Below are 7500 nucleotides of genomic sequence, written 5' to 3' on the forward strand. Positions count from 1 at the left end.
TGACTCTCTTAAGGTAGCCAAATGCCTCGTCATCTAATTAGTGACGCGCATGAATGGATTAACGAGATTCCCACTGTCCCTATCTACTAGTCCGGCCCTGGATTTACCAGCGCCAAGTCACGTTCACGTCGCGCTCCTGCTAATTCTTGCCTTAAAAATCGAAAAGTGCTGCGATTTTCAAAAAAAAAGGTTCTATCGCTGCGGAATCTGATTCCCCACCCGTGGATACAAAGTTTTCCGAGAGACCATTCCGGAAAACTGAGTAATCAAGGAAAAACTACTAAAAATCAGTTTTTTGATAAATCATCGCGACAAAGTGTTTACTAAAATTCCTAAAGTGCATGCTTACCGAGCGGGAGTGTGCCGGCTACCGTTTCGCAAAAAAATATTTTCGGAAAACCCAAGGGTTTCCGAGAAAAGTGCAAAAAACTAACATTACGGCAAATAATTAATTGTGCGGCCCCCCCCCAAGGGAAGTGACTTAAAAAACTACCAAGTGACGGCTTCTGTGTGCTGAACAGTGTGGTGTTGTTTGAGCAGAATCGGTCAAAGGACTTGGATTTGCGGGCCAAAAAACCCAATCTCCATAGTGAATTTCCGGATTACATCAGCCAAACACGTGGCTGGAAAAAACCGTTGACTCAATCACGCGACAGACCGGCGCCAGCCGATTACCTACCTACCGTGGAAGCTTCTAGAAGGTTCCAGAAGCTTCTGGAAGGAATCGAACGAGGCGACAAAGTGCACATCGCTGTGGTCAATTGACGTCACAACGAACATTGTGCATACTATAGAGACCGTATCCAAAATTCGGCACGGTGCACATCACTGAAACAGCAGTGCACACTGTGCACATCACTGTGACCCGCACCACCTACCAACCGCCCCCCCTACCCACCACCCCCCTACCTACCCCCCCCCCCACCCCACCCCCCCCCCCCCCCCCAATTTTTTTTTTTTTTTTTTTTTTTTTTTTTTTTTTTTTTTTTTTTTTTTTTTTTTTTTTTTTTTACAAAAATAAAAAATAAAATAAAACTTAAAGAAGAATAAAAACAGAGGGAACACAAGAAAAGCACCTAAAATGGGTGACCCGAAGGGCGCTCCGCCCGAGCATCTGAGCGGTCGCATTTGGGATGCGTCTTGTTCCTCGGACGAGTCCGAGACTGAGCTTTCAAAAAAAGCCTCTAAAAACAAAAGCAAGGGGCGTACTATACCCAAAGTGATACTAACGTCTGTGGAGACCGAGCACGCGACCACCAGTGCTGCCAACGCCAAAAGCGTTGCACGAGCTGCTGCTGCAGCAGCGGCCAAAACTAAACATGAGGCTAAACACCAATCAAAAAATGATGAAGCCAAAGAGGAAAGGAACGAGCTGCGCTCACAGCTCAAACGTGAGGCTAAAGCAGCCAAAAAAGCTGCAGAAGAAAAATCTGCCCCGGGGCCACAGGTCAACGACAATGAACCTACCCCTAAGAACAAGAGGAACGATGCAAAGAACTCCTCGCGCAACGAGCCTGCAAACCCTGAAGTCTCCAACGAGAACAACACGCCCAGACGTGGGACCAGGCGGCGGGACAAACCTGAGCCGGCCGAGAACCCGATTACTGAGTCACAGCACGGCGCCGCCAGAATCTCGGCCACTATTGACCATGTCATGCAGATTATCAAAAAGGACAACAGGATGCCTAATACCCTAATTGAGGCCGTCCAGAGGGAGCTCAACAAAGTAACCGAAGAGGCATGGGCGCTCGCCATCCAGCTGGAGGCTGACAAGGCTGTCCTCAAGGATCGCGCTGCCTTTCAAAAGACCATTGAGGCTGCAGTCGAACAACGCGAAGACACAGCCAACAACCACACCTGGAGTGATGTTGCCCGACGAGGAACCAGAGGCGGCGCCAGGCAGGCCCCCCTTGAGGATTACCCGGCAATTCTGCCGACCACAGCGGCCAGACCGGGCGTCTTCTTCTTCCCGACAGGGGAGTCGAAGAAGTCCGAGGACACCCGGAAGACGGTCAAAACCCTAATCGTGCCAAAGGACCTCAATGTCCAGATCACTGGCCTTAGAATGGTGCGAGGAGGCGGGGTTATAATACACCCCAAAACTGACGCTGAGGCCAAGCGTCTTGCTACCGCCCCTGGCATCAGGGAGGCCGGTCTGCGGGCTGAGGTTGCTGGGAAACGGCTCCCCCGAATAATAGTATTCAATGTCCCGGTGGCCACCAACGAGGCCATGATAAAAGAAGCAATCGAGACAAACACAAGGGAACACACAGGCCTCACTGAGGAAGAATACCGCCAAGTGAAAATGAGCCACAGAGCTGGCCCCAGAGTTGGCAGGTGCCACATGGTGCTGTCAGTACCGGCAAGGGTCAGAGAGGCACTTGTCAGCGATGGCCGGCTATACATGGACTGGGAGTCGTTTCCAGTGAAAGACTTCTGCGGAGTCGTCAAATGCACAAGATGCCACCTATACGGCCACATGGCCAAAAACTGCTCCTCGGAACATGTTACGTGCGGCCACTGCACCGAGACGGGCCACGATAAGGCCGACTGCCCGAACTCCAGAGCCCCCGGGAAATGCCCGGCCTGTGCCAGGCACAAGAAGCCTCATCAACACGCGGCAACGGACCCTGACTGCCCGGCGCGTCTGTATGCTGTGGCGCAGGAGCGCAGCCGAACGGATTACTCGGTAAAATGATCCGCTTCGGTCAACTTAACGTGGGGAAGGGGAGAGCTACGACGGCGGAACTGACCAGGGTGATGCGGGAAATGGAGCTCGACGTCGCACTGGTGCAGGAGCCTTACCCCATGGGCACCAACAGGGGTTTCAGCGGGGGACAGGTGCTGCACCACGGACCAGGCTCCATGGCCTGCATCTTCATTGCGAACCCCGCACTAGTGGCACTGCGCCTCTCCCACCTGTCGAGCGAGCTCTTTGCTGTGGCGGAGATCTCTGACCGATCGGGGGACTCCGTCGTGGTGGTCTCTTCGTACTTTAAATTTAATCAGAGCACCTTGAAGTGCGTCGAGCAGCTCGAAAAAATCCTGCTCGCATGCAGTGGCAAGCGAGTACTGGTGGGCGCGGATGTCAACGTACAATCGTGGCTCTGGTCCCCCGACGGGCCCAGGCCGCGCGATGACCCAGCGCCCCTCGAGGAACTCATGGCGACATGTGATCTCTCGGTCGTAAACGACCCAAAAGGTCTGGCCACATTTGCTACAAAAAACGGGGAATCATACATAGACATCACCCTGATATCAACAGGCGCCCTGCATTGCGTCGTGGACTGGAAGGTCCACGAGGACGCATCAGACAGCGACCACCGACTGATCACTTTTGCCTATACGACCAAGAGGGGTGGCGTGCCACTCGCACTGAACAAAGGCGAGTCTCTGCCGAAGCGCTTCAAGAAGGTCACAAACTGGGAGCGATTTGACCGCGAATTTAATGAGGGTCTCGACAAGATGGCCAGATGCCCTCCCCCTGCGGATGCACATGCCGCAGCGGAGGACCTGACACGCCTCGTGGTGAGGACGGCAGAGAGTGCCATCGGAAGGTCAACCCAAAAGCCGCCGGACCTTGCTCCCTGGTGGACACCCAGGCTTACTAAACTGAGGGACTTAATGAGAAAGGCCAGAAGGGCCTTACAAGCGACTCGCAAAAAACAAAAGGATACCTTGCCGACGGACCATCCGTTGGCAACCGAGTACAAAGCCGCCAGGATCAAGCTGAAAAAAGTAATCAACCAAACCAAAAAAAAGCACTGGAGAGAATTTGTCACCCAAATGGGTGGACATGACCCGTGGGGGCCCCCCTTCCGCGTGATGAAGCTGAGCTCTCGGCCCAGCGGAATCAGGACGGCGGTGCGGCGCCCCGACGGATCGTTCACCAGCGGTTACGAAGAGTCCGCCACCGTCCTGTTGGATGCTCTTGTCCCGCAGGACGACGAGTCGCTCGACATTGACGACGACCGCTTTCAGCAGCTTCGCGTCCACGCGCTGCTCCCACTGAACACTCCGCGATCCGCCGCCGCTACCATGCCAGAATTAGGAATCTTGTTCGCGTGCCTCCCGACACGCAAAGCCCCGGGGCTTGACTGCATAGACAGCACAATAGCTAGAAGGGCGTGGTCTCTTGCTTCACACGAGATCACGCAACTCTACATAGACTGCATGAGTAGCGGCATATTTCCTGATTGCTGGAAGAAGGGTCACCTCACGGTGATCCCGAAGGCCGGCAATCGCCCTCCTTGCGACCCGAAAGCGTACAGACCGCTGACGCTCCTTCCCGTCTTCGGGAAGGTTCTTGAAAGATTGATTAACAGCAGGATTGAGTCCCACCTGTCGGAAAACTGTCCAATCTCGCGGAGACAATTTGGGTTCAGACCCGGAAAGTCCACTGAGGACGCGATACGCTTTGTACTCGACTCTGTGGAGAACTCTGGCAAGAACCTCGTTGCCGGGATTTTTCTCGACATCGCGGGCGCGTTTGATAACGCGTGGTGGCCCCTGGTACTGGCAAAGCTTTGGCTGAGACAGATCCCTGGGGACCTTTTTGCCCTGGTTCAAAGCTACTTCAGTAATAGGGAGATAACCTATGACTCCGGCCCCGGACTCATACGCAGGAGGACCACCATGGGCCCAGGGCTCTGTCCTGGGTCCCCTACTGTGGAACATCCTGTTTGACGACGTTCTGTCGCTGCCGCTGCCCCCGGGCTGCACCCTCGTTGCGTACGCCGACGACTTGCTCCTGCTCGTTGAGGCCTCGTCTCGGGCGGGACTCGAGGGCGTAGCCACGGATGCCTTGGGCAAAATTCTCAAATGGGGATTACTGAATAGGCTTACCTTTGCCCCGAGCAAAACGGAGGCTGTCCTCCTCAAGGGCAGCTCCCGGGTAAACATTATTAAACGGCCACCCCGGGTAGTTTTTGGCCAAACCCCAGTGCGTTTCTCGGAGAGCGTAACGTACCTGGGTGTAATTCTTGATAGTAGGCTGTCTTTCGTTAAACATGCCAAGACGGCCGTCTCCAAGGCCGGTCTGGCCTTTCAGAAGATGGCCCGAATGGCGGGCAGCAATTGGGGACTAAAACCTAGAGCCCTTAAGGTTGCATATGGCGCAATTTTCATGGGAATAGCCGGTTACGCCTCCAGCGTCTGGCATTCCCGAGTAAACTCATTAAGCTTAGTCAAACGCGAACTACTGAGCGGTCAGCGACTTGCGCTGATCTCACTCACAAAGGCCTATCGTACAACTTCCACAGACGCGCTTGCCGTGCTCGCGGGGGTGCTGCCCCTCGATCTGCACGTCCAAGTGAGAGGATCGATTACCCTCCTCCTGAGGGGAATCAACACTACACTCGCCGGCGTTCAATTGACGCCGCCACAGAGATCCGAGGACGTTCCTTACAGGGTGACTGTAAGCAAGCTGGTCTACAAGACCGCATTTGCGGCATGGCAGACGAGGTGGACGGCTTCCTCCAAGGGACGGCACACATTTCGATTTTTTCCGGACGTATTCTGCAGGCACCAAACGAGAAGACTTCAACCTTCTCACTGGACGAGCCAGTTCCTAACCGGCCATGGCAATTTCGCCGCCAGGCTCCACGAGCTTGGCTTGATAGTAGATGGGCCGGGATGCACCTGTGGGCATGACCACCAAGACGTTGAACACGTCCTATGGGACTGCCCGCTTATGGCACCCGAACGAGCGGAGTTGTTAGCCAGGGTCCGTCCTCACACGGGCCCAATTGGCCACGCGGACTTGATTTCAACCGAGGCCAACTTTGCGGCATTTGAAAAATTTGCAGCGTCATATGGGGAGCGGGATAGTCCCGACTCCTCCGTAGATTCCAATTCGAGCCATGAAATTCAGTATACGGGTACACAGGGCGCTTAACGCTAAGGCACAGCAGGGCTGGGCCAAACTTCTTTCTATACTAGATTCTGTAAGCACCTAGGTGCATGGTTGTAACATAATCAGTCCCGTGCAGCTCCGCATCGGGACGAACTGAGCATTTAAAATCACTTCTTTCAGACACGTACTAAGCCTTATGGGAGACCGCCGTGCTTAATCACGACAGTACAAACATAAGGGGTGGAGATGGGGCACTTCCTAAAACATTGTCCCTATCTACTGACTGCCCGGCGCGTCTGTATGCTGTGGCGCAGGAGCGCAGCCGAACGGATTACTCGGTAAAATGATCCGCTTCGGTCAACTTAACGTGGGGAAGGGGAGAGCTACGACGGCGGAACTGACCAGGGTGATGCGGGAAATGGAGCTCGACGTCGCACTGGTGCAGGAGCCTTACCCCATGGGCACCAACAGGGGTTTCAGCGGGGGACAGGTGCTGCACCACGGACCAGGCTCCATGGCCTGCATCTTCATTGCGAACCCCGCACTAGTGGCACTGCGCCTCTCCCACCTGTCGAGCGAGCTCTTTGCTGTGGCGGAGATCTCTGACCGATCGGGGGACTCCGTCGTGGTGGTCTCTTCGTACTTTAAATTTAATCAGAGCACCTTGAAGTGCGTCGAGCAGCTCGAAAAAATCCTGCTCGCATGCAGTGGCAAGCGAGTACTGGTGGGCGCGGATGTCAACGTACAATCGTGGCTCTGGTCCCCCGACGGGCCCAGGCCGCGCGATGACCCAGCGCCCCTCGAGGAACTCATGGCGACATGTGATCTCTCGGTCGTAAACGACCCAAAAGGTCTGGCCACATTTGCTACAAAAAACGGGGAATCATACATAGACATCACCCTGATATCAACAGGCGCCCTGCATTGCGTCGTGGACTGGAAGGTCCACGAGGACGCATCAGACAGCGACCACCGACTGATCACTTTTGCCTATACGACCAAGAGGGGTGGCGTGCCACTCGCACTGAACAAAAGCGAGTCTCTGCCGAAGCGCTTCAAGAAGGTCACAAACTGGGAGCGATTTGACCGCGAATTTAATGAGGGTCTCGACAAGATGGCCAGATGCCCTCCCCCTGCGGATGCACATGCCGCAGCGGAGGACCTGACACGCCTCGTGGTGAGGACGGCAGAGAGTGCCATCGGAAGGTCAACCCAAAAGCCGCCGGACCTTGCTCCCTGGTGGACACCCAGGCTTACTAAACTGAGGGACTTAATGAGAAAGGCCAGAAGGGCCTTACAAGCGACTCGCAAAAAACAAAAGGATACCTTGCCGACGGACCATCCGTTGGCAACCGAGTACAAAGCCGCCAGGATCAAGCTGAAAAAAGTAATCAACCAAACCAAAAAAAAGCACTGGAGAGAATTTGTCACCCAAATGGGTGGACATGACCCGTGGGGGCCCCCCTTCCGCGTGATGAAGCTGAGCTCTCGGCCCAGCGGAATCAGGACGGCGGTGCGGCGCCCCGACGGATCGTTCACCAGCGGTTGCGAAGAGTCCGCCACCGTCCTGTTGGATGCTCTTGTCCCGCAGGACGACGAGTCGCTCGACATTGACGACGACCGCTTTCAGCAGCTTCGCGTCCACG

General features: G+C 54.9%; 1 pseudogene; it reads left to right on the forward strand.

Annotated features, from left to right (window-relative positions):
- The window catches only part of LOC147079312 (large subunit ribosomal RNA), a 3109-nt pseudogene extending 2775 nt beyond the window's left edge, over positions 1–334 (forward strand).
- The last annotated feature ends 7166 nt before the right edge of the window (positions 335–7500 follow it).

The sequence above is a fragment of the Rhyacophila brunnea genome, unplaced genomic scaffold (genome assembly GCF_057557595.1).
Source record: "Rhyacophila brunnea isolate RB1 unplaced genomic scaffold, BYU_Rbru_1.0 scaffold_10, whole genome shotgun sequence".
Taxonomy (NCBI): Eukaryota; Metazoa; Arthropoda; class Insecta; order Trichoptera; family Rhyacophilidae; genus Rhyacophila; species Rhyacophila brunnea.